The sequence below is a fragment of the Hemitrygon akajei genome, chromosome 11 (genome assembly GCF_048418815.1).
Source record: "Hemitrygon akajei chromosome 11, sHemAka1.3, whole genome shotgun sequence".
NCBI lineage: Eukaryota > Metazoa > Chordata > Chondrichthyes > Myliobatiformes > Dasyatidae > Hemitrygon > Hemitrygon akajei.
The window spans coordinates 46,467,456-46,492,904 of NC_133134.1; the positions used below are offsets into that span (position 1 = coordinate 46,467,456).

Sequence of the window (25,449 nt, forward strand, 5' to 3'; positions counted from 1 at the left end):
ACAATACTAGTAAGGTCATTCCTCCAGTTGTAAGCATGTTGATGTCATAGGGAGCTTTGGGAACACTGGGCTTGAGGTCAATGGTATTCTATTTTCAGTTATCCAGGGATTCCTGTTGAAATAAAAAAAGAGCTTGCATTAGTATTGGAGCTTATAATATAGTAAGATGTCTTAGGGCATTTCATACTTTCAACATTACTCAAAATACAGAATGGAATTACCTAAGGAGATACAAGAGCAAATAAGGCAAATGAAAGAGTCCTTCAGGACGTCCCAAATTGCTTTCAAGGCAATGAAGAATTGTTGATGTACAACACTGTCATAAAGAGGAAACAGTAGGACATTTTTGCAGAGTAAGCTTCCATAAACTGGAATGTAATGTCAACTAATGTATCTATTCTTTAGAAAGGAATAAATATTACCCAGTGCACTTGGGATTATTTTCTGTTTTTTCTTCAAAATTTGAATATTTATGTCTACCTGATAGGACAGATTAGGACTAAATCTCTTATTCAAAAGTGACCCCGGTCAAGGTGATGAACTTTAGAGAGTTTAGAAGATGGAGAGAGCGGAAGGCAGAGATGTTTAGTGTGGCCAGTGTGGAACCTGCAGTCCACACGGTGCTCAAAGCTGCTGCTAAACATTAAAGATAGGCCATTGAGCAGAACTGCAGGAATATTTTGCTGGTGAATGACTGACTGAGGTACTGGGGGTGATAGGAAAATATGTGTGGATTGCAATCATGGAGAGCTGGAGTGATCTCAGCTGAAACATATTTGAAGAGTTGGATCATTCTCTCATTTATGGGATAGCTAACATGCTCAGACAAAAACCACATCCTTTAGAGAAGGAGGATATTTGGACTTTGAGAAAACACTCTATATAATGACCCATTTAATGGTGGTGGACTTTCAATGAAATAATATTAAAATGTGATCAATACAGCGAGACCTTTCACTGGTCAGAACACTGGCTTTTACTGATTAGGATTTCAAAGACTTAGAAGAAATTGTCCAAATTCATTCTTTTATTCTCAAACATTAAGTGTAACCAGAGGATATGCCTGCACAAGCAAGTTGGTCCAGATATCACCTGATACTTAAACACATGCTGTATAATCCCAGCAGGGAGCATTGAATCTGGCTCCTTTCCACCTCTTTCACCTTGGAACAGAAAGACTAAACTAACTGAGTGCATCCCAAGTGCTGATCCAAACTAGATTATTGTACCTGATATAAGCTGATGATCACACATAGAACATGGAATATTTATTTATTTGGCCACTTCAAGTTAGCAATATTTTAAGTTAATGGAACAAAAGTTCCTGATGCTATGTACCTACAAAAAGCCCAAGTATGCTTTTCTGGCAGCTGTTCGCAAATGTACGCACTTGAGCGTGAATGGTTTAATGGTACATTAACCCATTCGCGCTCAAGTGTATACACACAGAACAGTTAATATCTTCTGAGCAGTGTCCAAACAGCAATTGGAAGTGTGAAAAGGTGTAGCTCACTCAGGTTCGCCGACTGAGTACATAAGGCATTGATTTGTGACAGTTTGGTGTTAATAACAGTGGCCAATCAGCAATCTGGATTGATTGGCAAGAACACATTTAAAAGGTGGGGCAAGCGGAGCGGCCATCGTTGAAGTGGACAGTGTTAGAGTGGTTATTCGAGGCTTCAGTTCCTTGAGGCTTCAACATGGAGAAGCTTGAGTGAGAGAAGGTGAACAAAATGTAGGTAGATTTCTTTTCTTTCCCCCAGTTTATTTATTGTTTTTCTTCTTTACATTTGCACATTTATAACAGTAGGGATGCCAGGCAGGATAGTTGAATCCTCCTCTTGTGGAATGTGGGAAGACAGGGAGACCCTGATGTCTATGCCTGTGAGAAGCACATCTAACACTCCATCTTAAGGAGTTGGAGCTAGAACTGGATAAACTGTGGATTATTCAGAAGGCTGAGTGGGTGAATTATAGGACATATAGAGAGGTAGTTACACCCAAGGTTCAGGACACTAAAGATAGGACGACAGTCAGGAAGGAGAAAAGGGTTGAACTGCTGGTGCAGATGACCCCTGTGGCCCTTCCTCTCAACAACAGGTATACCACCTAGCATAGGAAAGTCACAGTGAGCCGTGGTGATAGGGGATTCATTAGTTAGGGGAACAGTATGTAGGTTCAGTGGATGAGAACAAAATTGCTGGGTGGTATGTTGTCAGCGTCTGGAACATTTCAGATCAAGTCCTCAGCATTCTTAATTAAGACGGTGAACAGCCAGAGATCGTGATCCTTGTAGGCTCTGCAAAGTGAGTTCAGGAAGTTAGGTGCTATGTTAAAGGACAGGACCTTGAGGGATGTGATCTCAGGACGCTATCTGTGCCATGTGCTAGTGACACTAGAAATAGAAAGATCATACAGTTTACCATGCAGGAGTTGATATAGGAGGGTGGGCATCAGATTTTTAGATCATTGGGCTCTGTTCCAGGAAAGGTGGGACCTGTACAGAAGAGATGATTTGCACCTTGAACTGGAGGGGGTCTAATATCCTGTCAGGAAGGCTTGTTAATGCTGTATGAAGGGAGGGGAGTGGAGCAGCGGTTTAAAATTTGCAGGGGAATGGGCACCAGAGTACCAGAACAGATAGTGGAGGGGTTGTGAAGACCGATGTTGTTAAGACCTGAGTCAGAGTCAGGAATGAAAAGGTTAAGCATGAGCATGTCATGAGTTGCGTATACTTCAATGAAAGACGTATTGTTGGAAAGGCACGTGAGCTCAGGGCATGTATCAACACATGAAATTATAATATTTTAGCCATGAGTGAGACTTGGTCATAGGAGGGGCAGGACTGGCAGCTCAATATTCCCAGGTTCCATTGTTTCAGATGTGACAAAATGGGAGGGATTAAAGAGGGAGGGATGGATTTACTAGTCAGGACAGACTAGAGAACTTGTTTAGTGAGGCATTATGGGTGGAACTGAGGAATAAAATAGGTATGACCATGTTAATCTGGCTATATTATTGACTACCAAACAGTCCACAGGATTTGGAGGAGCAAATTTGTAGCGAGATCACAGTCTGTTGCAAGAAACATAAGGTTACTATAGTGGGTGATTTTAACTTTCCACATATTGGCTGGGACTTACAGACTGTAAAAGGATTGGATGCGACAGAGTTTGTCAAATGTGTCCAGGAAAGTTTCTTTAATCAGTACATAGAAGTCCCAAAGAGTGAGAGTGAAATACTCAGCTGACACGGTAGCACTGTGGTTGGCACAATGCTTTACAGTATCACTGACCCAGGTTCAGTTCCCACTGCTTCCTGTAAGGAGTTTGTATGTTCTTTATTACTTTATTGTCGCCAAATAATTGATACTAGAGCATACAATCATCACAGCGATATTTGATTCTGTGTTTCGTACTCCCTGGAGTACAAATCAATAATAAATATAATAAAAATTTAAATTATAAATAATAAGTAAAAATAGAAAAGGGAAAGTAAGGTAGTGCAAAAAAACCAAGAGACAGGTCTGGATATTTGGAGGATACGGACTAGATCCGGGTCAGTATCCATTCAGCAGTCTTATCACAGTTGGAAAGAAGCTGTTCCCAAATCTGGCCGTACAAATCTTCAAGCTCCTGAATCTTTTCCCGGAGGGAAGAGGGACAAAAAGTGTGTTGGCTGGGTGGGTCGTGTCCTTGATTATCCTGGCAGCACTTCTCCAACAGCGTGCAGTGTAAAGTGAGTCCAAGGATGGAAGATTGGTTTGTGTGATGTGCTGGGCTATGTTCACAGTCTTCTGCAGCTTCTTCCGGTCTTGGGCAGGACAACTTCCATACCAGGTTGTGATGCACCCTAGAAGAATGCTTTCTATGGTGCATCTATAAAAATTAGTGAGGGTTTTAGTGGACAGGCCAAATTTCTTCAGCTTTCTCAGGAAGTAAAGGCATTGGTGGGCCTTCTTGGCAGTGGACTCTGCTTAGTTAGACCAAGTCAGGTCATTTGTGGTATTGACCCCGAGGAACTTAAAGCTTTTGACCTGTTCCACCTGCGCACTACTGATGTCGATGGGGTCGTGATGTCCGCTACTCCTTCTGAAGTCAACGACCAATTCCTTCATCTTGCTGACGTTGAGGGATAGGTTATTGTCTTCGCACCATGCCACCAGGTTTTTAATTTCCCATGAGTGCGTGGGTTTCCCCTGGTGCTCTGGTAGTCCTGGTAACTCTTGGTTCAGCTAGCAGCTTAATTAAGGGGAAGACATCCCTCGGCCCAGCCAAACTGAAGAAATCTCGTTTGGGTGGATGCTGCGCGATGTGTCCCCGTTACAAATCAGTACCATGAAATAAGAAACAGTACACAATATACGATTAAATGATTGAGCTTTATAATTCTTAATTTGACCATATGGTTGGTAAATTAACAAAAAAAAGAAAAGGGTCCATTCTCAGGAAGCTGTCTAATGTGCAATGTTGGAGCTCACAGTTCCATTCATTTGTTCCCCGTCACCCTCCTCCAAGTGTAGCCGACCCTTGCTCCAAGTCCACTCTGTCTGGTGGTCTACCAGCTCTCTCCATTCGCGTCTTCTCTCCTCATCTCTCCTCGGCAAAAGACCGCAAAATCCCTGCTCCCAGACCCACAAGAGAGAACAACATCCTACTCATTAGCTAGAATACATTCCAAAGACCCCGTTATCTCTAGTCATAACCCAAACATTGCTGCTATAGAGAAACAATTATGTTAGCAGTGAAACATTACAGAGAGGCCATTACGTTAGCAGTGAAACCTTACAGCACATTACTCTCTTCCCCCACCAAAATTAGTCATGTCCTCATGACGTTGCGATCATAAGCCCTTTTCATATCAGCTACGTACTTCAGATAAGTCGCCCTCATCAGTCCCAAAACAAAGGTCAATGGGCGATCCCACCTCGCACCCAAACAATAGATAGTATGGCGAGTACCTGGTAGCTTCATTTCGGGTACAGTTGTAACTGTGGACCAGAGGTCCAATATGTTGACTCCACCTGTGCTTCTTGCTGATCTCCAAGATCCTGAGCATGTCTAACAAGGTTTGATTAAACCTCTCGGGCTGGGGACCACCCTGCAGATGGTAGGTCCTTGACTTCTCGACTCCAAGCATGCTCAGTAACTCATGGATGAGTCTGCTCTCGAAATCCCATCCCTGATCACTATATATCCGTCTGGGAAGGCCATAATAAATTAAATACTGCTCCCACAACACTTTGGCCAATGTGGACACCCTCTGGTCCTTGGTAGGAAAAGCCTGTGCATATCCTGTGTAGTGGTCCGTGATAATTAAGACATTCTCCGTGTTGCTGGCATCAGGTTCCATAGATAGGAAATCCATTCACACCAGGTCCAGGGGCCCTGCTCTCTGCAAGTGGGACAGAGGAGCGGCCCGCACAGGTAGTGTCTTCCACTGCATGACTTGCAGTGTTCTTCGACGTCTGACTTCATTCCGGGCCAGTAAAACTGATCTCTGAGCAATCCATAGGTCTTTTTGAACCCCAAATGTCCAGAATCATCATGAAGTGACTTCAACACAATCCTCCGTTACTTCTCCTGCAGAACCTGCTGGCAATGCCGAGGTTGGTCCGGGGCTGACGCAATCCGGTGTAGGATCTGGTTCCACAACTCCAACTGAGACCATTCTCTCAGTAATGGATGCACCTCTGTGTGTTTCAACTTCTCTGCCTGAACCATGTCTCTATTTTCAACCGCTGCCTAAATGGTACCGATGCCCTGGTCGTCTCATTGAGCAGCCACCACTTCCCCAGAACTCAATTCCGGCAGCTGACTTGTCTCCAGGGCAGTCAGGTTACAATAAATTTGGGGGATGGCGTCATCAGAAGCTCCCAATTGATCCACCGCTCGATCCTGCCCCTCCTGCCTTCACGGTGATGGCAAACTGACACATGGCCATCACCCCCGGGGCAGGAACACTCTCCCACTCCTCATCCCGGACCAGTCCCTCACGCACCCGCCGGGACAAAGCATCAGCACCAATGTTCCTGCTTCCCAGCTGGTACTTCAGGCTGAAATCATAGGCAGACACCAAAGGCCTGTGGCATCCAGTTTCACTGAGGTCAGGATATAAGTTAGGGGGTTGTTGTCCGTCCTCACCACAAACTTGGCCCCACAGAGGTAGTCACTCAGCTTATCCACCACCGCCCATTTCAACGCCAGAAATTCCAACTTGTGTGTGGGATAGTTTTTCTCGGAGGGTGACAGACTCTGGCTGACAAATGCAACAGGTCTCAACCCGGTGCCCTGATCCTGACACAGGACGCCCCCTAAACCCTCTCGGCTGGCATCTGTGTGCAGATAATCACGGGTCCACAAAAGCCAGCACCGATGCCTGGCTCAGCAGCTCCTTCAGCGACTGAAAGGTCTCTTCACAACTCGGTCCAAAGGGCTCCGACAGGCTAAAATACTCTCCACCCTCCTGCCCTTTTTCCGCCCTACCTTTCTTCCCCAAGGAAGGGTAACCACACAAATGCTGATTCAATGGGTGACTCACTTTCGCGTAGCCTTTCACGGACCTCCGATAGTAACCACAGAACCCAAGGAACGAGCGCAGTGTGCTCACAGTCTGGGGTCTTGGCCAAGTGGTAACCGCCTCTATCTTAGCCAGATTTGTAGCTACTCCATACCATAAGACTACGTGCCCAACATAGCTAACAGATGTTTGGCAGAACTGGCACTTTTCCAGGGAAAGTTATAACCCTTCAGCTTTCAGGCGGCCCAGCACCTTCTGCAGCCTCGCTTCATGTTCTTCCAAGATGGATTCAAACACTATGAGGTTATCCTGATACACCAATACCTCAGGCAAGTTCATATCCCCCACTATCTTCTCCGTGACCCACTGGAATTTTGCAGCGGCTCCCAATATGCCCTGGGCATCCTTTCAAACTGGAAAAATCCCAGGGGACATATAAATGCCGTCTTCTCTTGTCAGTCTCACTCATTGGGATCTGCTAATATCCACTCCTCAAATCCAGCACACTGAACCATTCTGCACCACTCAAACAGGCCAGCACTTCTTCGATCGTTGGGACCGTGTACTGGTCAGGGATGGTGTGCCTGTTCAGAGTCCTATAGTCCACACACATGCGTACCTTCCTATTCTTCTTTCAGGCCACTACTACTGGGGACGAATAGGGGCTTCAGGACTCGGTGCTGATCCCAGCTTCCTTCAACTTACACAAATGCTGCCGCACATCCTCCACCTCTGCAGAGGCCAGCCTTCGCAACCGCTCTCTAACTGAAATGTCCTCGGTCACCCGGATAGTGTGACAAGTGCTCTTGGATCAACCCACATCAAACTCATCAGCGGAAAATACACCTTCCAGCTTCAGCATCTTCTCTGCTAACCTCCTCTTCCAACCCACAGGAACCGGGGAGTCCCCAAAGTTGAATGACTCAGCCGTCAGCTTTCCCCCTTTTTCCAGTAGTTTCTTCCTGGCTTGCCTCAGAGGGACACTAGACATTACCATCACCGGGAACAGATGTGCCAGGGGCATCCTCGGCTTTAAGGTGACCTCCCTCTTTGCAGTGTTCCTGACAACCACTGCCATCCTTCACAACTGAGGGCTTCTACAATTCAGGCCTCATTAATATCCCAGCAGGAAATCCCGACGCCTCCTTGTGGTCTCCTTGAGCATCCACTAAGAGGGCCTCACCTTCAGGCACTCCGGGAAATTTGGGGGTCCCTATCACTCTTACTACTTCCCTGGGCCATACCATCATTGGCTTCGATTGGGTAAACCACACAGTCCCTCATCTAAATTCGGTATCCAGCCCAATGAAGCCACACACTTCCTCAAGAGCGCTTGAAACACCAGGTGTACGGACAATGTTCCCAGAAAGCTCTCACCAGCCTTCTCCTTGTAGGCCCCCATGAGCCTCCTCACAAGAGGGGTGTTGGTTGCCACCAGAATTGAAACGCTGCCCTTCTCAACAGGGTCCAGACAAACCAACACAAATGTATCAAGGACCTCAGACACTCCCACATTGGCCTCCGAGAACTCCAACTTCACTGACAAATAACCATCATACAGATAATCACTAGGACTAAGCCCCCAGATCTCCAGTGCACTGAATGGGATCAATGGTAAATGCTTCAGATACTGGTTGTAAAACAAACGGTACAACAATGTGACCTGCGACCCGGTGTCAAGTATGACTTTGGCATAAATATCCTCTATCCGTAGCGACACACTGGAGCATGGACCCACTAAGCCTTCAGGAATTGAGCCTTTCGCTTTCCAGGTGTTCCTTGGTGTATTGCTAGGAACGTGTTCCCCCAGAGACACCAGGCCATTCCCTCACTGGGTCTCCTCTAAGTTTTCCCATTGACTCTCTCTGCTTTGGTACCCAGGGGCTCACTCTCCTTCTGGCGTGACACCTGCTGCCAGCAGCCCTCCGCATTGTTCGTCCCCTTGTGATCCGCCCCCCCCATCAGCTTCATCATATGGGGGGGGGGGGTCACCACACCCACTGATAACAGCCGACATATCTCACTTTCAACTCTGCCACAATCTTCTCTACCACCCCCTATGGTAGGCTATCCGTGGTCACTTTGCCATAAGGGACCACTACCGAGGACTGTACCCTGCTGACAGAGGCCTCCCACGCCTCCAACATGTTCTCCTCTTCCTGTACCTCTTTGATCAACTCAACAAAAGATGGAGAGGGGCACGTCTTTCGAGATTGTCAGAGACCCCAAGCAATCAGGTCCTGGGACTGGGCGCCCCTGGCTATTGGGTCCACTCTTAACTGATCCCCCTCAGCTGCCTGAATGACCCCTCTGCCTTGCAAGCAACTCAGCTGCCTGTCTAGCCAAAAAAATAAAAACACAAAGCTTCTCCCCCGTCTCCTGATGCATGTTCTGAAACCCCACCATGAGCTCCATTGGGCTTCCTGTTGGTCCAAAAGCATTGTCCAGTCTTTGCATGTAATTGACAGCTGTCGCTATGGGATACCGAAAACCGACTGCTCTCATAACATCAGCAGCCCATCCAGTCAAATTCTCAACCAATCTCTGACGCTTTACGTCATCAGAGCACTGCCACTCATCCAACCACTGAGAGGTCTGCTCCGCCCAAGCCTCATACTCCTCTTCCCCTTTGGGGTGGGCATTATTCCAGAGAATAGGCAAAGTCCTTACCATGGCAGGGGCTTTGAACCTGGCCATTTTTCCATTTATTCGACAGAGAGTTAAGGGCAGATACTAATTCAGAATTCTCACTCTTAACTGGGGGGTGGTGACTAATTAGACGTTACAAATCTGACCACACCTTCTCCTCCCTCCTCAGAAACGATAGAACCCTGTCTTTGAAATCTCCGCCCCCAGCTACAGCTACATCAGTGCTGGTCTGCATTAAAACGAGAGCTGTGCCCGCCATTTTATCAAGCCTCCGCCCCACAATCACAACTTTAACAGTACTTAACAGGTGAATTAACAATTCATCCAGAGTATAAATACCTACCCCAGAGGTTCAATCACACAGCATCCCCATCAAAATCAGTCCTAGATGAGCCCCCACAATTGTAACTCTTAGTTCAGCTAGTGGCTTAATCTAGGAGAAGACAGCCCTCGGCCCAACCAAACTTAAGAAATCTTGTTTGGGTGGATGCTGTGCGATTTGTCCCCTGTTACAAATCAGTACCATGAAATAACAAACAGGACACAATATGCGATTAAACGATTGAGCTTTATAGTTCTTAATTTGGCTATGTGATTAGTAAAGAAATGAAAAAAAGAAAAGGGTCCATTCTCATGAAGCAGTCTGATATGCAACGTTGGAGCTCATGGTTCCAATCAATTGTTCCCCGTCGACCTCTTCCAGGAGCAGCCGACCCTCGCTCCAAGTCCACTCCATCCGACGGTCTACCAACTCTCTCCATTCACGTCTTCCTCCTCATCTCTCCCCGGCAAAAGACCGTGAAATCCCTGCTCCCAGACCCTCAAGAAAGGACAACATCCCACTCATTGGCCAGCATACATTCCTAATGCCATGTTATCTCTAGTCATAACCCAAGCATTACTGCTACAGAGAAACCATTACATTAGCAATGAAACATACAGATAGGCCTAAGACATACCGATTGGTAGGTTAATTGGTCATTGTATATTGTCCCATGATTAAACAAGAATTAATTTGGGGTTGCTGGGTGGTGTGGCTCAAAGGGCCAGAAAGGCCTATTCCACACTGCATGTCAATAAATAAATAAATACACTTGATCTGCTATTAGACAGGGCACGTGACAGAAGTTTGTGTAGGGGAACACTTTACATCTAGTGTTCATAAAGCCATTAATTTCAAAATAAATATCAAAGAAGATAGGTCTGGTCCCTGGGTTGAGATTCTAAATTGGAGAAAGGGCAATTCTGATGGTATCAGAATGGATGAAGTGTAGATTGGAACAAAACTGTTTTCTGGCAATGGTATACTTGGTAAGTGGGAGGCTTTCAAAAGTGAAAGTTTGAGAGTAGAAAGCTTGTACATGCCTGTCAGAATAAAAGGTAGAGATAAATATTGAGGCAATGGTTAAGAAAAATGAGAGATATGTAGCTGGTATAGACAGGTAGGAACAGATGAGGTATTTATGGAGTATAAGAAATGCAAGAAAGAGATTAAGAATGCTAAAAGAAGGCACAAGATTACCCAAGCAGACAAGGTGAAGGAGAATCATTAAGGATTTAAATATTAAGAACAAAGGATTGCAAGGGACAAAATTGGTCCTCTGGAAGATTGGAATAGTAATCTGTGCATGGAGCCAAAAGAGACGGGGGTGACCCTGAGGATTTTTTTTGCATTTTTATTTTGTCAGGAGATGGACATATAGCCTATGGAAGTGAGAGAAAGAAGTAGTGAACTCACGGACCATATACAGATTACATGGAAGGAGGTGCTTGCTGTCTTGAGGCAAGTTAGGGTGGGTGAAGTCCCCAGAGCCTGACAAAGTGTTCCTTCAGACCCTGTGGGAGGTATTGTATATGCAGAATCAACCTTAACAACAGGTGAGGTACTGGAGGATTGAAGGATAGCTAATGTTGTTCTGCTGCTTAAGAAAGTCTCTAAAAATAAATCAGTGAGCCTGACATCAGTAGTGGGAAATTTTTTGGAAGGTGTTCTAAGACTATCAGAGCTTGCAGCGGGATCTGGACCAGCTGGAAAAATGGGCTGGAAAATGGCAGATGGAATCTAATGTAGACAAGTGTGAGGTGTTGCACTTTGGGAGGATCCACCAGGGTGGGTCTTACACAGTGAACAGTAGGGCACTAAGGAGCGTGGTTGAACAAAGGAATCTGGGAATACAGATCCATAATTGATTGAAAGTGATGGCACAGAGTCATAAATAAAGCTTTTGGCATATTGGCCTTGATATATCAATGTATTAATTACAGCAGATGGGATGTTATGTTGAAGTTGTATAGAATGTTGGTGAGACCGAATTTGGAGTATTGTGTCCAGTTTTTGGTCACCTACCTGCAGGAATGATGTCAATAAGGTTGAAAGACTACAGAGAAAATATACAAGGATGTTGCCAGGACTGGAGGACCTGAGTTATAAGGAAAGATTGAATAGGTTAGAACTTTTGAAGGGAGATTTGATAGAGGTATACAAAATTATGAGGGCTATAGATAGGGCAAATGCAAGTAGGCTTTTTCCACAGAGGTTGGGTAGGACTGCAACTAGAGTTCATGGGTTAAGGGAGAAAGGTGTAAAGTTTAAGGGGAACTTCTTCACTCAGAGGACCATGCAATTGTTAATGAACTGCCAGCACAAGTGGTGCAAGCACAACTTCAAAGCTTAAGAGAAGTTTGGATAGGTATGTGGATGGTAGAGGTATTGCAGGACATGGTCCGGGTGTAGGTTGATGGGGTTAGGCAGTTTAAAAGGTTTGGCATGTGCTAAATGTGCAGAGTGGCTTGTGTCTGTGTTGTGTTTTTCAATGACTCTATATCAGTAACACAGTCATTAACAATGGAGGGGAAACAGAAAGCTTCCCAATTAAATCTGGTGTTTGGAGAGGCTTCCCTTTCCTCTTCTGTGCATTGTCGTGAGCCTTTTGTCAAATCTATGAGTAAGGCAGTTTGATGATCCTAGGCTGTTGAAGCATTCAGGTCAAAACTTCCCTTTACATTAGGGGTTCTCAGCCTTTTTTATGCCATGGACCCACTAACCAAGGTGTCTGTGGACCCCAGGTTGGGAAACCGTGCTTTAACTGGATGGCATCACTGTCTTCTATTGGGACCCACTATTGGTCTGCAGACTGATGAAGATCTACTACTAATTCAAACTGGCCTTTTATCCGAAGACCAAAAATGGGTATCCCCAAACACGTAAGATATGAATTTACAGTAAAGATGGAGTAAAGGTATTTAATGTGGCCTTAATGCTGATGGCTACCTCTGTAGAAACTTGTATGTAGAGCTAGACGAATGCAAATACCGCACATCACTATGTGCTGACCTTATATCTGTCCGTGTTATTACAAAGGACGTGTCTGGTCATGTTGCTTTGGGACACACCATTCCATTGGACTTCTCCAAACCATTTTCTGCTGCCTGAAACTTGATGGTCTTCCATTGGAAGTACTGGCACATTGCAAGTTGAAGGATGGACTGAATATTGGTGCAGCCAATGCCAGGGCTCTATGTGGAAAGACCACAGCTTGAGCACCTTCTAAAGCGATGGGCTGATGATGTGTAAAATTCCATCAGGCATATTGCTTATGGAACGCATTTGAAAGAAAAGATAATCCAATTTAAGTCTTATAAATAAATGGACTGATGTGTTCTTGTACTCTGGGTGGTAAAATAAAATGTACTGCATTACATATGTAAAACCTTGGTTAAGATTTCTACTGTTATGATGTGAAATAGTTTATAGTAACAGTTTTCTGTAAAAGCAATGTGCCATGCTGGAAACTGTTTTGGCTTTGGCTAAGATAAGGAACAATGTTGTCCAACTTAGGAATGTGTGTCAGCCAATCAGGATTATGGGATGTAAGAGTAAGTTCTAGAGAGCTGAGGGGAAGAATTTTCTGAAGGACAGTAGTCTGGATTGGGGTCTTTTACAGGGAGCCGCAGAGGCAGCTTACAAGGGAAGATGCTGTAGAATGCCATGGGAAGGAGTGTCCCCGTTGCAAGAAGTGCTTTGTGCAGATGAATGGCTCCAAGGAGGCAGGTTCAATACTCCCGAGAGTGCCAGTTCATTCGAGATGGTCTTCAAGGGGAGTTTGAAATGTGGCAGATGCTTTCACGCAGACTGTCAGTCCAGCACATGAGTAAAAAGATACATCCCAACTACTCCAGCATGAGCTCCAAAGTTATGTGCACTTTGGACTGGTTAAACTGTAATGGACCCTTTTATTTTTCTTTTCTTTTTCTGTAACTGCTTGTTAAAGTTGAAAATTTGGTAAACATACTTCCTTTATAATTTTATGCTGGTGTATGATCTGTCATTTCTGGGCTACTGATAACTGTATATGGACAGCATTTGCTCAGATAGAGGTTTCTTTAATCGGAACATCTTAACATTCCTATTTCGTTGAACCCCACATCAAACCGGCCGTAGACGTATATTGTTTATGAAAGGTGGCCTTCTCACCGCTGAGTCGCATGGCTCTTAGCGGAGTTAGCTAACGAGCCAAGACTGTATACGAGCCCGGAGAGAGGGTTACATATATTTGAAAAGTTTATAAACAAAATATATTTTTGGATTTAAAAAGACAGCACGTAACATCTTCTGTATAAAAAAAAGGCCAATAAAGAGACATTGCATTGCTGGTAAACACAAACTAAACCAAAACCTTCCCTTTTTATAGAAAGATGTGTTTGTATAAGTAAAGCATAAAAAGATAAATATCAGCTCTCATTATATCCAGCAGCTACCAGAGTGACATTCAGTTTACAAAGAACACAGGCAAATACCAGACCTCCTCTGGAACCTTTTTGCATGGATAATCATGGGGAAGAGTGACAGGGAACCACTTACCAGTGTCATGGGCTGTCCAGTATTGACCTTATAGGTACCTATATTTTTGCAGTTCTGATATTGCACCTACTAAAATGTAAGTTGACTCAGATTTAAACAACTGAAACAAAGGTGATCATATAGAAGGCCTATTTAAGAATTCTTTCTTAATCTCATTTCGCCTTTACTTCCTCCTGTAAACTCTGACAGTTATCAGTTCAACAAAATGCAGTGTGACAAGAAAATTTACTGGGACTCCTTGCTTCGGAGTGTATTTGCCAAGTAAAAAGAGCTAACAAGCATTCATAAACTACAATTTTAATACTGCACAATTCAAAATATTGATTTGTCTGGTCTCGTCAAAGATGTTGAGTGATTCCAACACCTTGGGAGCTTTTCAGCCATTTTGTGACTTGCCCACAATGACACCAGGCAAAATTGTTTCAGAATAGTTTCAGGCATATTGTAACAGTGACTTTCAATTCTGTGGTCCCTCCAGATTCTCTTCTTCCTCAGAACACCTCTCTGAGGTGTTACTACACTGATGAGGTGGAAGAGCTCGAGGCTGGGTGCCAGGCAAAAAAACCTCTTCCTCAATGTCAACAAGGCAAAGGAGATGGTTATCGACTTCGGGAGGACCTGCTCCACTCACACCCCTCTTTACATCAGTGGCACAGCAGTGGAAACTGCGAGCAGTTTTAAACTTCGGGGAGCACACATCTCACACAACTTCTCATGGTCCCAGGACACATCCTACACAGTCAGGAAAGCTCAGCAATGCTTTCTGGGGTGACTGAAGAGAGCTGGACTATGTACATCAATACTCACATCATTCTACAGATGCGCAGTAGAGAGTGTTGTAACATACTGTATCATTGCATGGTACGGAAGCTGCACTGCACAGGACAGGAAAGCTTTATAATGGGTAGTCAAAACTGCCTAATGCATCATCAGCATCAGCCTACCCACCGTCAAGGTTGTTCTAGCCTTGGAAGGTAATGGGGACAAGCTCCCACTACCTATCTCTCAATGGCATACACCACAAATAGCCTCTGACAATCAAGTCCAGCTCCTGGCCTTCATGTGTGGTTTAGCTACTAAGCCCAGTGGAACTGTTTCTACTGACAGGAGAAGGGGCAAAGTCGGGTTACTGGCGCCTTAAAACCAGTCGCTTCGGGCAGATGGGTCTCATCAGCTGTGGTTGACAGCTCATCTCGGAGGAGGAAAACTCTGATCTCAAACCTCTGCTGCCTTGCAGCTATACCCACTAATGGGGAAATCTTCAGGAGTAAACCATGAGGGAAAGATCTGGAGCTGCAGTCCCTAAGGCAGTCCTATGCTGAGTTCAATACCGACTGGCAACTCCTGCAACGCTTTTGGTACCAAACTGTATCGGTCTCTTATGGGTCCATTAGATGTATGGAGAGGGGGAGCTTGCCTCATGGACAATAGTTTGCTCTCCATATCGTACTGCCCGGGCTTGCATATCAAGACAGCTCGGACGCAATTTCCACAGCCAACTCTGACTGACGGAGACCAGCAACATCATGAAGGATCCCGCCTTCCCTACTCAAGGATTCTTTGTCCCACTCCTATCAGGGATGCGGCTACGAAACATCCACGCCGAGACCACCAGACCTAGAAATAGACATTTCCCCAAGCAGTAACCCCTCCACACCCCCACCAACACTACTTTATCATTTCCTATGAATGCTTGAATGCTGTCATGTAAATGCCAAGTGTTCCTGCTGTTCATAGACATTTCGAGTGAACTTATGAAGACACTGAGCACAGGCCAGCTTATAGTGTGGTTCACCTCCACTGCTGGGATGATAACAAACACAGGCTGGTCATCTCTTTGATCTCCACCGCTGTTTTCAATGTTGCTCCGCTGACCATTTACATCAGCAGTAAACTGAATTCGAATGATAATTAAGATATGAGGACACAGTTTTTGATGCTGAGCACGTTTTTACATTTTGGTCTGAAGTGAACAGGCTGAAGTGAACGCAACATGTACGGAAAAGGATGAAGTCAGTATAATTGCAGGAGGCACCCCTAATCAATATTACACTTTGGCATAGAGGATAATCAGATAAGCTTTAGAACCTGAACCAATAACATATCAATAATGCTTCTCCTCATAGCTACCATCATACAGGAGGCCCATTGCCTGTAGTCCTACACCACCAGATTCAGGAAGAGCTACTACCCTACAACCATCAATCAGGTCCTTGATCCTATCCACACAGCCCTAATCCTACCTCAGCAACTGGACACAATGGCTGCCTCTTGCACTACCAAGAAATTGTCTCTTTGATTCATTCTTTTCCTCACGTCTTGTATAATTTATGTATAGCTTACATTCTGTGTGTTGTCTGTCTATGTGATGCTGCTGCAAAGAGTTTCTCATGTACATGTGCCTATGACGATAATCTTGACTCCATTTTAATTGCATATTCGAGATAGCGCGCGCGCACACACACACACACACACACACACACTTCTTTAAGCTCAGTCAGCCACAAAAACTCCAATAATGAAGTTAAAGGTAATCAATGCATATTCTGAACATTCTGTACGAATTTAGCTTGACCCTTAGCGATTTCTCTCCAATATTTGTGCAAAAAGGAAACTGCAAAGAATAAACTCAACCTATATTTTCTTCAACGATGCTTTTTTCAATGCCTAATTAGATTTTTTAAAGAAAAAAAAGGCTACGAATTGTTTTAAAGGCATTTCAGGTCGTTCCGAAGACAGCATGGAGAATAACTCCACGGGGCATCATAACAAAACCACAGAGGATTTCCTAGGGTTCTTTCATTTCAAACTCACACACACCATGACTGTGAGATTTGATTTGCCTGTTTATAAATATCTTGACAGCTATTGCGACCATTGTTCTGCAGTTATGATAAGGTTAAAATTCAGCGACCTCTAACTGTCGGAAGGGAGGATAAATTCTGTTCGTTGGGTGTGCTTGGGTGTAAAAATCGGAGCTCATTGTTAATAATCTGGAATAAACGTGTACCGTACTGGGAACCATTATACCACGAAGCAAAACAAACTAGAAAGTTTTGTTTTTGTAATGTTCTTTAAAAATAACCATGGCTGAAATGTATTGACAGAGAAATTGTTTTAAAAGGAAACCCATAAACCGGCCTGTTTCTCCGGGGATGCATGGGAAAGGTGAACCAGTTGGTTGTATTCGGAAGGAATTGCGGAACAGGAGTAGGAAGACTAACCGTGCGCTCTGGCTCAACAGTTTAACGGCCAAATAACATTGCTCAATTAAAATCCGTTTTGTGCCCCACCATTACTTGAGTCGCTCTGAACAGGCCTTATAAATAGGTTTATTTCTGCGTGTTAAAACTCAGGAGAACAAAATTAAAGGCGAATTCACTTGTTTCCTTTAACCGCTAACTTTATATCACCTTCAACTACAATTTTTCACCTGTTCTCATACTAAATTGCCAAATCCTGTCAAAAAGAATCCAATTTAAACATTGTGACACATTTAGTTCGTCAAGCGTGCCACATAACTTCGGGTGTTTCTAGATAAGTTCGTGATGCCGTCGAATTTTATATCTGAGCAGTCGCATTTTAAACTGCGTTAACTTTTATTGCGGATTTTTCTTCACAGGAAAAATCTTCCCCAGTCTTAATTCAGAGTTACCAAAGGATGTCACTTAATACAGGAGGTATATTATATAATTCGCGGCTATAAAATCGACCTTGGAATTTGGAATTGACTTCAGACAGGGTAAACTCCGGAAGTGGTCGCGATCTGAAGTCCTGTATCAAACTGTGTTAGGGTTTGAATTCTTTAGTGCTTCAGCCTTTCCTACTCCCACTCGGCGGGGTCTTCTGCAACCCGGCGTGGGTCTAGCTAGCAGAGGAATCCCTTTTCACTGAGACTTTGGCAAGTCCCGCTTGCTGATTCAACAATGCTTCTTTGCTTTAACCTCAGGACCGCGCTTTGAAGTTGTTAATGATTATCTTGCAAGTGTTTGTCAGGTAAACAGGAATCGGAGACGTTTTAGATCTCCCGTGGTTTTCTATATTGTTTTTGAAACCACTGGAGGCACATTTACACTTTATCGCCCTTCAGTCCACAGTGCGGGGAAGTGAATCTGTACTTTTCTATTCAAAAGTCTCCTTTAACAGGCCCGTTTTATTGCCTGCGCTGAGTATTTTTTGTTTAGTTAGTGTATCAGAGTGTGATACTTTTCACCAAAATAATTACCAGTCAGCCCAGGCAGGAGCTCCCTTCCTCACTTTCACTAGCATTCCCGCTGGTCTCAATGTTTACTCGTTTTCCTCTTTTCCTTGTTTCCCTCTCCTCTCTAGGCACCTGCCTTCTCACTTACTCCCCTGCTGCCGCTCCAGGCGCCAGCTTCTGGAGATGCCATCCAAATATCATCCGCTCCCGCAACTCCAGGGCATGCTCTGCCAAGCTCAGAGTACCACCCGCCATTTCCTCCTGCGGAGCCGGTCTCACGTCTCCCCCACGAACACCTGTCGACACCACAGCAGCGCAGGGGTTAAGTTATGGTCGCCAGAACTTTGAACCATTGATTAAGAGTCAAGGAGTTGAATCTGACGATGATTGCTGGAGCAGTTTAATTTCAACAATTTAAATTAAGTCTACCATTTAAAGAGGAATGCGCAACGATAGCCGCGAATCGTGGTCGTAAAAATCGCTTCGTCTCCGAATGCACCTTCTGCAGTTCCTTTCAAATCTAGATATACAGTATGTGAGTTCAGACCCGGCAATATATTGATTCTTGAACAGTTTCTTCAGTTCAGACATAGCTCGGTTTCGACATTGGATGTCCACAATCTGCGCAATCTATGAATCGATTAACACACACACACACACACACACACACACACACACACACACACACACACACACACACACACACACACACACACACACACACACACACACACACACACACACACACACACACTAGAATATAAACTATTTTGCCATTAAGACAGTCTATATACTGGAGGTGTCTGAATGCTGGGGTCTGAGACAAGAACAGTCAATGATAAAACATCCAGCAGCTCAGGTAGTAGGATTTGTGAAAAGAGAAACAGTTAATGTTTCAGACAAAAGACCGTTCAAATGGATATTGACTCATTCCATCATACTGTCAGTGAGTTACACATCCATTACTGAAATGCTGTGGCCGTGCTTTCTGTTACCATATCTTCAGAAATGATCATTTCAGCTGTCCTATTTTGTTGTCGTCTACTGATATAATTCTGCCATTTTTAAAGAGTTTATTACTGTCAACTTCTCTTTTATGATTCTTTTTCACCACCGATTTTCATCGGCACTTGTGCTTAGAAATTCTTCAAGACCTCTTGCAGCAAAACCTCTTGACCCCTCATTGTTATTGAAGTAGGCATTTCAGAAGCAGGGGGAAAAAAACTGATGAAGATGGAGAACCAACGAGACCTGATGGAGAAGGACAGATTGTGCAAGAGTAGAAAATATATTTAAAAGTTTAGTAAATTGTGGTCATAATGAAAGAGGGTATCATTAGTGAATTTGGTAACCACTCTGCCTGCACAGGGCAATTTAGTGTTTCATTCCAGCCTGTTAAACTGCTGTTCACGAGGTCTGAAGCAGTCTGTTTTAGGAGGAACATTGTTAAGCATTGTCTGAACGAGTCAGATACAATGCCAGGGGATATAAAGACAGTATGTCGGAGAGTTAATATAAAAACCATTGGTGGATGAAAAATTGAGAGGAAAAGTATTTAAATAAAATGAAATGAGGGTTTATAAAAAAAATGGTTTGTATGAGAAGAAAGAAGAGATAATCCGTGGAATAACAGTATGTTAGTAGGTTGTAAATAATCGAATTTTGATTAGAATTTTGCAAGTGAGGGAACAGTAAAATAAATACAGAAGCCAAGAAAAGGTGCTTTTGCTCCTCCATACAGTTAGGAAAAAATGGAAGATTTAGTGGTAAATTTTGTGTAGGACAAAATAATTTCTGAGAAACAAAATATAACAAGGCTGATCTGAAGGCGGTAGAATTATGGATCTTCCCATCCTTGCATAAGAGACGGAAGTTCCCATGCTGGCCTACCCAAGATCATCTCTACTCTTGAGGAAGCCAGCCTCGGAACTTCCAAGAGCAGAATAGATCAGATAAGCTAATTTCCTAATATCGGGGGGGGGGGGGCATAATTTGAAGGTGATTGAATGAATGTAAAGGGGAATGCCAGACGTAAGTTTTCTCCCCCACATCAGAGAACCTCCCACCAAGAATGGAGATGCAGTCAGATATATTAGAGACGTTAAAGAGACATGGATGATAGAAAAATGCTGGGCTATGTAGAAGGGAAGGGTCAGATTGATCTGAGAGTAGATTAAAAGATCAGTACATTGTGGGCTGAAGGGCCTGTACTGTGCTGTAGTATTCTATGTCTATGTTCTATAAAGAAAAGTTATTAAAGAAACAAAAGATTTTCAAGTTCCTCAATAACTTTTTGTCTTCATTCAATCAATTCACAACTTGCTGAATATACTGAAAAGGAAACAAAAATGAGGTTGCAAGCAATATTTTGACAGTTTTTAACCTGTTATTGCTATTGATTTTGCACAAATAATTTAGTCATGCAATTTAGTCCATCTACTGCATTTGTGACTGCATTTTATAATACAATTTGCAGTCACACTAGTGGCTCTGTTTCAATAGACTGTTTGCTGACTAACTAGACTCAGATGGGCATGAGACAGACTTCATTTTCAGAGGAGCTACTGTATCTCCCACCACAAGTTCCTTCACTGACAGACGCAATAATGTTGCAACATAAAATGCGCACCCGAATCAGAAGTGGTGGATTTTCAAAACTCAGAGGGTGATGAGCCTTTGGAATTCTCCATGTTTAAAAGGTCTGATTGTCTTCAGTAAAAACAGACTTTAAGGGGCATTAAAGGAACACCCCTTTGTCAGGAATTATCAAGGAGTATGGGGATTATGCAGGGCAATCATGCTGAGGCAGAAGATAAGCCATCATCTTTCTGGAAGAATGATGAATAGGCCTCAAAGGCACGGAGCCTACCCCTGCTTCTCTTCCCTCCACCTCCCACCCGATTATATGATAACCACGTGGCTATTTTTATTACAAAACCACAGGCTTTATCACACAATAGAACTGCTTTGATGGAAATATGTTTAATGGGCCAACCACATAAGTTGGGAACAGCTGAGTTAGTGGATCTTGGTAGTAATACTACAATAGTTCAATATGTTATTCCCAGGTTGAAGAAAACCAGCTAAGATTTCCAATTCAATTAAATGTGAGTTCAGTAGTTGAATCAACACTGAAGTTATCATAGCTGAAACAAGCTGCGTAATATATGTAACTCAACCTCAACTCCTTCTAGCCTCATAATAGAACCAAACAAGCAAATAGATGAGACAAGCAAATACCTAACAATGTTCAAGAGAAGCATTATCTCTAAGTACATCTCTGGTAAAAAGGAATCTATATGACAGCATCGATTGTTATCACCATCATGTGTTTTGTTTTTGAGCTGCCAGGTAGCACTTAACAAATGACAGACAGTTCCTCTTATGTTTGGAAGCCCAGATTTATTGTGACAAGTGGAAAAAAAGATACTTGATTACCCTGTGATAGGTACTGTAACTCTGATTCTTGTGCCAATGACTAGAATACTCTGCTGACGCAATACTAAACTTTGATCTTTTGCCTGACTTGCAGAAAATTAAATTTATTCAACTTTACTGCTTTTCTATGTGTATAGAGATCAATAAAGCCTTTATAGTGAATTTCATAACTTTCAAAAGTGTAAATATTTTACAGAAACAATTAGTAATATTTATACTGAAACAATTTGTAGTCATTGGTTAACTCCAAGGCAATGAAGTTTAATCTTGATTACCATAATGTACTTTGTAACATGGGAATTTGAAGTAATTGATTTAAACTCAAATTTGGTTTAGTCTCCACTGGACCATGCCATTGACATTTGCTGGAAAACTTAGACAGATATTCTTTCCCTTCTGTCAAATGACCTCTTAAAAACTGACTGTCTTATATTGCTAAAAATAGAACTTAGAACAGTACAGTGCTAGACAGGCATTTGACCCATGATGTACTGATCCGGATACCAATTTATACTCAATATACTAAATCATCCATATCCTTTAATTCCCTTCTTATACATGTGTCTATCTAGAAGCCTGTTGAACTGAATCAAATTGCCTGCTTCCACTATTCCAGACACCTACCACTCTCCGTATAAAAAATTTGCCCCTCATATCTCCTTTAAACATCCTCCCTGTAGATTCAAAAGTGTGTCCTCCGGTGTTTGACACTTCTACTCTTGGGAGAAGATTCTGACTACCCTATCTATACTGTCATAATTTTAAAAAATTCCTCTATCAGGTCTCCACTCAGCCTCAGATGCTCCAGGGAGAACAACCCAAGTTTGTCCAGACTTTCCTTATACCTTGTGCCCGCTAATCTAGGCAGCATCCCAGTAAACCACTTCAGCACCCTTGCCTCAGTCTCTACATCCTTCCAAGAATGGGACAACTGGAACTACATGCAATACTCCAAGTGCGGCCTGACCAATGTTTAGTGTAGCTGCAGCATAACTGTTATAGTCATCACCTCTATCAATAAAGGCAAGTAGACCATATGCCTCCTTTACTGCCTTATCCACTTCTGTAGCCATTGTCCATGATCTTTGGACCTGGACCCGGAGATCCTTCTGTAGCTCATTGCTATTAAAGGGCCTACTATTAATTGTATACTTTCTTCTTTAATTTCACTACAAAGTTCAGCACCTCACACTTACCTGGATTAAACTCCATCTGTCACTTGTCTGACCATATCTGTAACCAACCTATATATCCTTGTGTTCTTGGATAGGTCTTTATAATATCCACAATTCCGCCAATCTTGGTGTCATCCTCAAACCAATAATCCATCCATCTACATTTTCATCAAAATATCTGATATGTTGCACAAATCCTTGCAAACACCACTGGTCATGGGCCACCAGCCAAAATACCAGCCTTCCACCCCTACTCCCTGTCTACTCCAGGCAAACCAGTTCCAAATCCAAACTTCTAATTCACCTTAGATCCCATGAATCTTTATCCTTCTGAATCAACTGCATCTATCAATTGCATTCCTAAAGTAACGTAAATACCATCCAGTGCCTTACCTTATCAAGCACCTTCAAAAATCTCAAGTTGGTAAGGCATGTCCTGGTCAGTACAAAGCCATGTTACCGTTCATAAGCAGACTATGCCTTAGCAAATGCATATTAGCAAGCTCCACTCTGTTTCTACTATGCTCCAAATCCTTCTTCTCAATAAATAGTCCTGAAGAAGGGCCTCGGCCCGAAAAGTCAACTATCTATTTATTTCCATAGATGCTGCCTGGCCTTCTGAGTTCCTCCAGCATTTTGTGTTTGTTGCTTTGGATTTTCAGCATCTTGTGTTCTCATTTTCTATTTTAGTGATTTGCTCCGACTCCAAGCATGAATTTATCCAAGAATGGACCTGCTCTCTCATTTGTTATCCTCTTTTTCTCAACAGAAGTATAAAATACCTTGAGATTCTCATTGATCCTTCTTATCAAAGGCATTTCACAGTCCTTTTTGACCTTCCTTTTCCTACTGTCTTTGTATTCCACTAGGACCCAGTCTACAAATAAAATATAGAATCGTCAGAATAAGCAACATTCAGTTTGAATATTTTCTGGCTAGGAGACATTGAAATTATTTGCCCCAGATTTCCCAGATAGCTATATTGATAAATCACTTTGGACACCAGCATAAGTGGGCAGGGGTATGTTCACTCAACCAGTAAAGGCAGCAGTTGGCAAGATTGTGCTGATTGATAGGTGTGGATATGTACAGACCCACTGGCTGGCAACAGTATGGAAGTATGTCAGTCACTGAAGATCATAGGTCAACACATGTGACAGGGCTGTCTGTCAGCACTGAGGTTTGGAATGTTCCATGAGGGCTTGAACTGAGGGACTAGATATCCTTTGTACCTGTCCCCTCTGGTTTATGCTGGCCTTTGCTGGTGTACCCAGCGTAGTCCCAGTCATCTTAATGAGTTCCATTAAAAAGAGAATGAAAGGTAAGGTTTATTATTACTTAATTTCAATTAATATTAATGTATTAGTTAACTTACATGGTTAATTATTTAAGGGAATTTATTATTTTAAAAAGCTCTTTAACTAATACCTTCTAACATTTGAGGCATCTCTAAGGCAGAACATTCTGTTCCCTTTGCACCCACACTTTAGTGACCTCACCTTTCTTTCCTTCACTCTTGATGAAGGGTCTCTACCTGGAACGTCGGCTGTACTCTTTTCCATAGATGCTGCCTGGCCTGCCGAGTTCCTTCAGCATTTTGTGTGTGAGTTGCATGGATTTCCAGCGTCTGCAGATTTTCTTGTTCGGGATTGGGCTGCTAACATTTTGTTTATTTTTTCTTTCCCGCTGTCTGCAAGTGTCCAGCAGTGTAGAGGCTGTTTTATTGCACCAACTGTCTGAAAGCCACTGGGACAATTCTGAGGCAAGGTCTCAGTCTGCACTACTATTTGCCACGCACAACCTGATCCACCTCATGGCATTACTGCACCAGTAAGGCCTCAAGGTTATAGGGAGCTGTACAACTGGGTGGAGGTTAATGTGTCTGCAGGACCCTTTTAGGTGGTGTGACCCAAGCGAAGCAGGCCAAGTCCAGTATGATCCAGTCCGGTGGCACAGACTGAGCAGCAAATGAGAAGCAAAGGTGAATGGAGGAAGGGAATGTATGAGATCATGTATCTGGCGGGGATTCTCGATACAGTGTGGGGCAAGCTCATGGAGAGATTTGGAAGCAACACTGAGAATATTGGTACATTTTTCTTATCCAGCTCCCATTGTTTATAATAGGCGTGCTGTTAGTAACGCGATTTACACTATGCAAGGTAGAGTCTGTCTTCATCTGCTTTGATCCCTCCTGATTGCTGGATTATTTACAGGAATCAAATGAAGCTTCCAATCAGTTCCTGTTCTGATCTGGTGAAATGCCAGTTGACAGGATGAACCTGACATTGAAAGAGGAGTAGTAAAAGAGGCATGACAGCTCTGGCACTGTCTGGACTCTGCATTGGAGCTAAATAATGAATACAGAGTACTCAGAGTTAATGAAATACAGTCAAAGTTAGTTGGCTAATTAATCCTCAAGCCACACCATTAAAGTTGGCTGCATTGGCATAAGGAATTATTTATCTTTATTTTCCTGCTATCGATGCTGCCCAAGATGCACAGCACAGTACCAAGCATTAAATGACATGACACTTAAGCAAATGCAACCCCAGTTCCATTTTGTCAGTGGTTCATCTGATGCCATGATAAAACTGACCGAGTTCACA

General features: G+C 43.3%; 1 long non-coding RNA gene across 1 annotated transcript in view; it reads right to left on the reverse strand.

Moving 5' to 3' along the window:
* Window positions 1–25,449, reverse strand: part of LOC140735098 (uncharacterized) — a 49,086-nt gene continuing 23,637 nt past the window's right edge. Inside the window, exon 3 of the long non-coding RNA XR_012100687.1 lies at window positions 1–112. This is a non-coding gene — a long non-coding RNA (uncharacterized lncRNA). The remainder of the gene's footprint in view (window positions 113–25,449) is intronic.